Source organism: Echinops telfairi, unplaced genomic scaffold (assembly GCF_000313985.2).
Source record: "Echinops telfairi isolate 266 unplaced genomic scaffold, ASM31398v2 ScPeMD7_5592;HRSCAF=6446, whole genome shotgun sequence".
Taxonomy (NCBI): Eukaryota; Metazoa; Chordata; class Mammalia; order Afrosoricida; family Tenrecidae; genus Echinops; species Echinops telfairi.
The window spans coordinates 28,035,663-28,043,879 of NW_022109491.1; positions in this window are offsets into that span (position 1 = coordinate 28,035,663).

An 8,217-nucleotide genomic window follows, 5' to 3' on the forward strand; every position below is an offset into this window, starting at 1 on the left:
TATATATATATATATATATATATATAAAAGCAGTGCTTCCATCACAAATTTTTGCAGTGGATGACAGTTTGGGCATCCTTGAGAGACTCAAAGCATGTTCCTCTTAACTGTTCATTCCGTTTGGGGAACAACAAGAAGTTTAAAGGGGCACTATCTGGGCTGGGGCTGGATGGGGTACGGCTTTTTGGTGAAATTCTCCTAGTTTAGTCCTTGCTACCTTAGATGAATGTGCAGGTGCAGTGTCAAAACCAAACTCACTGACGCCTATATAATCAATTGTGACTCATAGCGACCCTACAGCACAAGGTAGAACGGCTCCTGTGGGTTTACAAAACTTGAACTTTTTACCCGAGTAGAAAGCCTCATCGTTCTACTGAGGAGGGCTGGTGACTTCGAACTACTGCCTTTGCGGTTAGCAGCCCAAGAAGAATCCACGATGCCACCAGGTCTACTTGGGGGCACTGCCAGTCATGGGAGAAAAAATCTCAGTGCAGCTTTCCTGGTCCAAACCCACCAATGCAGTTTCCTGTTTTTAAAAACTTCATAATAAGCTGGGCAATCATCCCGTGGCCTTCCAGAAAATCTGTCAGATGATCCCTGTGGAGACCCCCTAGTCGCCTTAACCTTCTGAGATGACATCTTGCCCCAGCAGATGCCCTTGGGAACCATCATCATGATTGGATCTCTTTTTTTTTTTTTGGAAGGCATGCTACTGACTGCCATTGAGTGGATTCCCAAGCGAGACTCAAAAACCAAACCTACTACCATGGAGTGGATTCTGACTCATAGCGACCAACAAGGTAGAACTGTCCCTAAAAAGCTCCATCTCTCCAGTGGTTTCCAACGACTGGCCTTGTGGTCAGCAGCCCAAGAAGGTGCCCACTACGCCACTCAGGCCCCTGGGAAGTCTCTTGCAATCTTACTGCCACTGATTGCAACTCCGAATGACCCTCACAAGGCAGGGTAGAGCTGTCCCTGAGTTTCCCAAATGTAAATGCTTACCAGAGTAGGAAAAAAGCTCTCAAACTCAAAACTCACTGCCTTCCTGTCAGTGCTGACTCCTGAGTTTCAGGGACTGTAAGCGTTGATGGAGTAGAAAGCCCAGCCTTTCTCCCTCGGAACTGTTGGTGGTTTTGAACTGCCGACCATGCAGATCGCAGCCCAACGCTGAACCACACCACCACCAGGAGCCCATTGAACAGAGTAGAAAGCTGCTGTCTTACTCCGAGGAGAGCTTGGTGGTTTCGAACTGCGGTCCTTGAGGCTGGCAGCCCAACGCGTAACCACGAGGACCCCAGAGAAATCTCTCGCCCCTACGGAAAGCAGACACACCTGGACACGCACGCTAAATCCTGGATTGCCGTCATGACTCCAAACAGCAGGACTGACTCAGCTCTCCCCACCAAACAACCCGCCGAGGTTGTACAGCCCTGCGAGCGCCCCTACCAACGGGTGGTGGTCGTCTATCTGCCCCTGGCTGACCTCACCCCCCACTCCCACCCCCCCCACGGCCCGAGCAGCCCTCTACTATTCGGAAGCTGTTGACTCACGACTGAGCCCACGGCCGTCAGGAAGATCAGAGACGTTCCAGTCATGCGGCCATTCCCGGGCCCGCTGTGTGCTTTGCAGCTCAGACTCCAGGGCGCATCTTACCCAATTTCTTCTGACTTCGCCCCAGCCCCTTGGTTGAAAATACCGCGCCATCAACCCGGAACTACAGTCCCCAGAATCCTCGGGACCGGCCGCTCCCATTGGCTAGCGCAAAGACCTCCCCACACAGACCAGATCAATCCAGCGCAGACACAACCGATCCCGGAAATACCTCCTCGGCAGACAGGCAGCGCTTCCGGGAGTTCCGGGAGCGGAGTTGCCCTTGGCCCTCGGCGCCGGAGGCCACGCCCACGAGCGCGCCTGGACAGCGCGGGACGTCCTCCCAGATCGCATCCGGAAAGCACGTTTTGACTTGACCTTGTTGACTGAAGCACAGTTAAGTTCCGTGGGTTGACGCTCTGTCGTTGTAGCCGCACCCTCACCATCCCTGAGCGCCACGTGGGCTCGTTCGAGTGCAGCGCACCCTTTTGTCAGCCACATGACCGCACCCTTTTGTCAGCCACGTGAACGTGGCTTAAGGGGAAGCTCGACTCCCAAAGCAGTCTCCCCCAAATCGTCGTTGAGCCCGCCACCCTCAAAACCGGCACTTTGCTCCAGCTGGTTTTGTTTGTTTGTTTCCCCACTTGTCCAAGGCCCCAAAGTTAGTAAACTCACCCTGCTCGTGGAGAACGGGCCACTCACAAGTCAGATCCTGGACCTCTGGTCTTTTCCTAAGGTTAGGCCGGTCCTTTCTGCATCCCAGCAACTGGGGCTCTGGAACGCAAGAGTTTTTTAGCCCATGGAAAGAATGTTTAAATGGTGTAGTAGAGCTTAAACTGAGTTTTCAGAAGGTTATGGAACAGTGAAAGTCCCAAATCCATTTGCAGCGTCTCCACACGGATTAAGCCTCCCTTGTATTTCTTCTGACCATCACCCTATGGTGAAGGCTATGAACAGTCTTGTCTTCAGGCATAGTGCATTAAAAATGGTTCACCTCCACTCAGCCTCACCAGCCCAGGGAGGAACAGTGTCCTGTAAGGTCTTACCTGGGTGTGCCCTTGATTGAAACTGCCATTAACTTGTTGAACATCTCAATTGATAGACCATCGATTACTGAAGCCTTCTGTTGGGCTAATGCATTCAATGTGATTTAAACGTCTTCCTTCAGTACCATTGGTGGTTTCGAACTGCTGTCCTTGCTCATGCTGCCTCTTGAAATGGTTGAATGTCAACTAGTTCTTTCTGATAAAAGACTGTATTCCTACCACTTTCCATTTGATATTTTGCCCATAGAATCTTTCAGTAGTGCAACTTAAGGCTTGACTTTTTTTTTTCTTTGATTCTTTCCGTTTAAGATATACTGAACATATCTTAAAGAGTACCTGAGTGTGTTCCTCCTTTGGGGGCAGAGTGCTTCTTTCCCATCCTGTGGGACAAAAACAAACAACAGCCTGGCATTTGTCTTTCCCACTATGTGCTTGCCTCTGTGTCTAATCTAACTCAGAAATCTCTAGGTGTAAAGCACACCCAATGTTGGTTGGGGGGAAGATGAGGAGCTGATGCCAGGGGCTTAGGTAGAGAGCAAATGTTTTGAGAATGATGAGAGCAATGAATGTACAAATGTGCTTTACACAATTGATGTATGTGTGGATTGTGATGAGTTGTATGAGCCCCTAATAAAATGTTAAAGTAAAGGAAAGAGAGAGAGGAAGTTCCAAGAATCCTCAGGAGAAGGCCAAGTTCACAGGAGGCATCATCAGGCTGTGGAGTGACAAGCTAGACTCTACCCCTACACTGATTTATCAAGGTGACATGAAATTATGTAACTACCATAGTAGGCAAACTGACAAGGTAAAATGGTGAGAAGCCACCATGGGCTTATTGTATTTCCCTTTTGCATCCATTTTCTTCAGTTACATAACTTTTGTAACTATATATTCATGTGTCCTATACACAAAGAATATTTTTGTTTCATTTTCAGAAATTTATCGCTCTTTCTAATTAAGTTCTAATTGCATCCTGCAAAACTTACTTAAAATACTTCAAAAACAATGTTGGTATTGTAAATCTTTATACATCTCTTTTTTTTTATCTTTTAAATTTTTATTTAATATTTTTATTGACATATCTTACTCATTCCAATATATCCCTGCCCTTCCCATACAGTTCTGTTGTTCAATCCCATCAGATGGGGTTATACAATCATCAGTGCTATCACTCCCCTCTTCTCCTTTTATCCTCTTACTTCCCTGTACCTTCAGGGAACCATTGCTCCTGTCACTATCTCTGAGGGGTCATCTATCTTGACTACCAGGCACCAGTAACCTTAACTATACAAATATATGCAAATCTAACATGATTAATGAGGTATATCACATAAAGACCTTAATAGTACATCTCTTATTTTATTAGAAATGTCACTATGATGCTATATTAAAATCTGATGCCTTTTTAGAATTTTTCCTATAAAAAATAAAATAAATAATAAATAAAACAAAACAAAGCTACTGCTTCAGAGCTGATTCTGACTCAAAGCAGAGCCATAGTGATAGCATGGAATTGCCCCATATGTTTTCCCAAGCTTAGTTCCTGAAGCCCTACTGCCACCCCTTTTCTCCAGAAGAGCCATGGGATCGAGCTGCTGATCTTTTGGGTTAGCAGCTGAGGGCTGCACCCCTGTGCAGCCAGACCTCATTAAGATAACAAAAACCCTATTCCCAAATAGGATCACATCCACAAATGGAAGGATTAAGATTCCAGCACATTCTTTGTAGGGACACAATTCCATCTAGAAGACCACCCTCCTCATAGTACAAGCCCAAAGCTTGCAGGGATGCTCAGCTATCCTCTTGGTCTCCATAAGCCCTGTGTTGTCTCTGCACCACAAACTTCCCCTAGCAGTGAGCTCTTCTGTGTGGGTTAGTAGGTGGAATGCAGCAGCCTTGTGATACCTCCAGCTTACATGATCCCTGGGGTGTAACCTCTCTGTAAGGGAATCCTCTCCATTGTGCTGGTTTACAACATGCTATGAGTAGACACTGGGTGTTCTGTAAGCAGATATCCACAGCTAATTATACTCATATATATTTTTTGTAATTGGAGACATAAATTAACGTGATGCACCAAGAAGCTTCTGCATTAACAAGGGGCTTGTGACAAATTGGGCTACTGTAGCTGCTGTATTTGTGTTGGCATTGACATCTTGGGTTTAATTTTCTCCGATCAAACCACAGCCATGAAAGAGAATTACAGCAGAGCTTCTAGCTTTAAGCCTTTGCAGAGGAATATTATTATCCTTAAGAAGAATGATCATTTTTGTTGAGGGCCAATAAATGTAGCTCAAGTATTAATGAGCTAAAATCTAGTGGTAGGCAGAACGAAAGTAAATCAAAAGATGATCTTACCTGCTAGGGAAGTAAGAAGACCAGTGGGGACCATGGGTAGCCCTGTGGGGATCACAGAGAGTGGCAGAATGGAGACCAACCAACTCCAACTTACTGCCATCAGGTTGATTTGACTCCTAGTGTCTGTGTAGGACAGGTTTGAACTGCCCTTTGGGCTTCTGAGGCTATAACACTTTACAAGAGCACACACCTTAAAAAACAACTCATTGCCACATCGATACTAAAGTGTCAGAGAGGGAGAGGATAACAGAAGCTCAGCATTTGGTACTTCCCTCAACTCACCTCTATGTTCCATGTACTTGCACTGTTGGTACATTTTGATCTCTAGCCTTTTGTCCTGTAATAAAACATAACCATGAGTAATATTTTTTAAAAGATTACCTTATGAAAGATAAAATATGTGTGTTTTAAGACATGTAATTTGGTTTCATTGCCTTAAAATGAGGATTTTGTTTTCCTTTAAAACTTGCAAATGTACAAAATGCAAAAGTTTCACATCACAGACATGATGAGATCACAGAAAGTAAAGAAAAGGGCACTTTTGTTAAGGAAAAACCCTGAAGGAAAAACAAAGGAATAAAGCAGCGGTTCTCAATCTGTGGGTCTCAACCCCTTTGGGGGTTGAACGACCCTTTCACAGGGGTCACCTGATTCATAACACTAGCAAAATGACAGTTATGAAGTAGCAACAAAAACAATTTTATGGTTGGGGGTCACCATAACATGAGGAACTGAATTAAAGGGTCACGACATAAAGGAATCTTCCCACAGGCTTGAAAGATCTCAGACACCAGATGCCACCTGGCAATGATTTTGATTTTCCAGGATGAACTGTTGACTCATACTATTCTATATGAGTCTCCTAACAGCAATCCTTAAGGAACCCTGGCAATGTATGTAGTAGGTTACATGTTGAGCTGCTAACCACAAGGTCGGCAGTTTGAAACACTACCTGAGGCTTTCTCCTGCTGTAAAGAGTTAGTTTGGGACAGCCATAGGGGCACTTCTACCCCTATGAGTTGGAATCGACTGATGGCAGTGGGTTTGGTTTTAAAACACCAATTCTGAGGATGATCTCAATACACACAGAATCATCCCCCTCTCTTAGGGAGTGAATTGTACCTTCCCTCCAATACGTGCTGCCCAGACTCCTATACCTGTGGATGTGATACTGTTTGGGAATAGGGTTCCTTTGTTAGGGTATTGAGGTCATATTGGTACACAGTGTCCTTTAAGCAAACCACTGCTAATTGATAGTGTGGTAGTTACATAATCTGTTGTCACTTTGAGACTTAGGAGTGAATGAGGAGTTTAGCCTGTCAACAGGTCGCAGCTTGATGACCTCATTTGGAAGCACTAATGGAGGCAGGACACACGCTTACTCCCTGTCAGACATTCATGTGGAAAAGATACATGGAGCTATGCTAGATTCCTGGAACTTCAGGAGCCATGTGGAGACCCCTGCCAGCGCTGAGATGCTTCCACTGCTATTGGATCCACAAGACTTTCCACCCACTGGCCTGTGATCATCCTGCATTCGGCATCATTGCATGTGTTTTATGAGTCTAAAGAGGAATTTATAGGTTAGTATCAGACATATGAGCTAATATCAGGCTTATGGACTTGATCTGGGCTGGGATGTTTTCTCAGTGTTAAATTGCTCTTATATATAAAGCTCTTTCTTATAGACATATGAGTGTCTCTATGGATTTGTTTCTCTAGTCTACCTAGACTAACACAGATAGCAACCAAACAGATGCTACATGGAGACCATCAAGGAAGCAGAGCGCAAACGTGCCACAGAAGCTGAAAGGAATCAGGATCCTCGAACAGAGAGCGAGAGCTGCAGAGAACCTTCACCTGTAACCAGTGCTCTGAATTCTGACTTCTAGCTTCCCAACCTGAGAAAATAAAATCCTGTTCACTAGAGCCACCCACTGTGTTACTATTTCTATTACAGCAGCACTACACAACTAAAAACAACAACAAAACTTCACTGCCACCAAGTTGATGCTGACTCATAGCAACTCTAAAGAACAGGATAGAACTGCCCGTGCAGGTTTCCGAGACACTGATTCTTTACCAGAGTAGAAAGCTCACTCTTTCTCCCAAGGAGCAGCTGGTGGTTTTGAACTGTGGACCTTGAGGATCGGAGTCCAACGCATAACCACTACACTACCAGGACTCCACTACACAACTAAGAAATTTACTTTCAAAGGAATTTACTACCTACTCCAGGGACAAGGTATGTCCAAGATCAGGAGTATCCCAACACCATGGAGCAGAAGGTCAATGGAAATGTAAGCTAAAATCACATTTCGCAAAGTGATGACTTGATCCCAAGTGTACTCTGAAGAGCCACAGGAAAGGGCTACAAAGAAATGTGGACATCAGTGTGATTGTGATCCCTAAACTAGCTAGCTAGAAATGTATCCCATAGGTGTACTACCCCACTGCCCTGGTATCATCAGAAACCACTAGGCAGGTGGCTGGAGTTGGATATTGTTTTTGAACACTCCATATTCAGTGGATAAAGTTTCTGAAGGACAGTAAGGCCTTTGGATTTGATAACTTATCACCATGAAAGTTATTCATGTTCGGCTTCTAACCCTCTGCTTATTTGAGACTTTTGTCCCCCTGCTCGACACCTTGAGTGTTTTGTGTCCTTAACAAAATGGCTTTTGTTTCCTCCATAATCTCCCTAGACTGGTCAGTGGTCTCATCCTCCAGTTGGCCTCCGTCACATTTACACACTAGCAAAGCAACACCAAATGACTCATGCCAGGCTTTTTGCCCAGTTTCTTTCATTACCTCCACACACAATGCCTAGCCTTATATCTTTTCATTTTTAAAAATCTCAACTCAGCCTACTGCTTCCAGGAGGTCTCTTCTTAAAGGTTTAGATGTGGATTTTCTGGTCACTGGGCACATTTAGGAGAACAAAGCCCCCAAGCTGTGCCACTGGACTTACAGAGCTCATGGTCGGATCAACCCTACATGACGTCCTCCTTCCACATTGATGTGATGCTGACTAAAAAGGAATAAATTGTTCCTAAACAAGAAGAGGAGGTTGCACGTAAGAAAAAGATATCCCAGAAGAAACTGAAGATGTAAAAACATGTGACTTAGGAATAAATTCAGTTTTAAAAGAAAAGCTAATAAAAGTAAAACACCCCAATCCCAACTATGTGGACAGCTGCCCCTTGCCCCAAGAGACTTTATT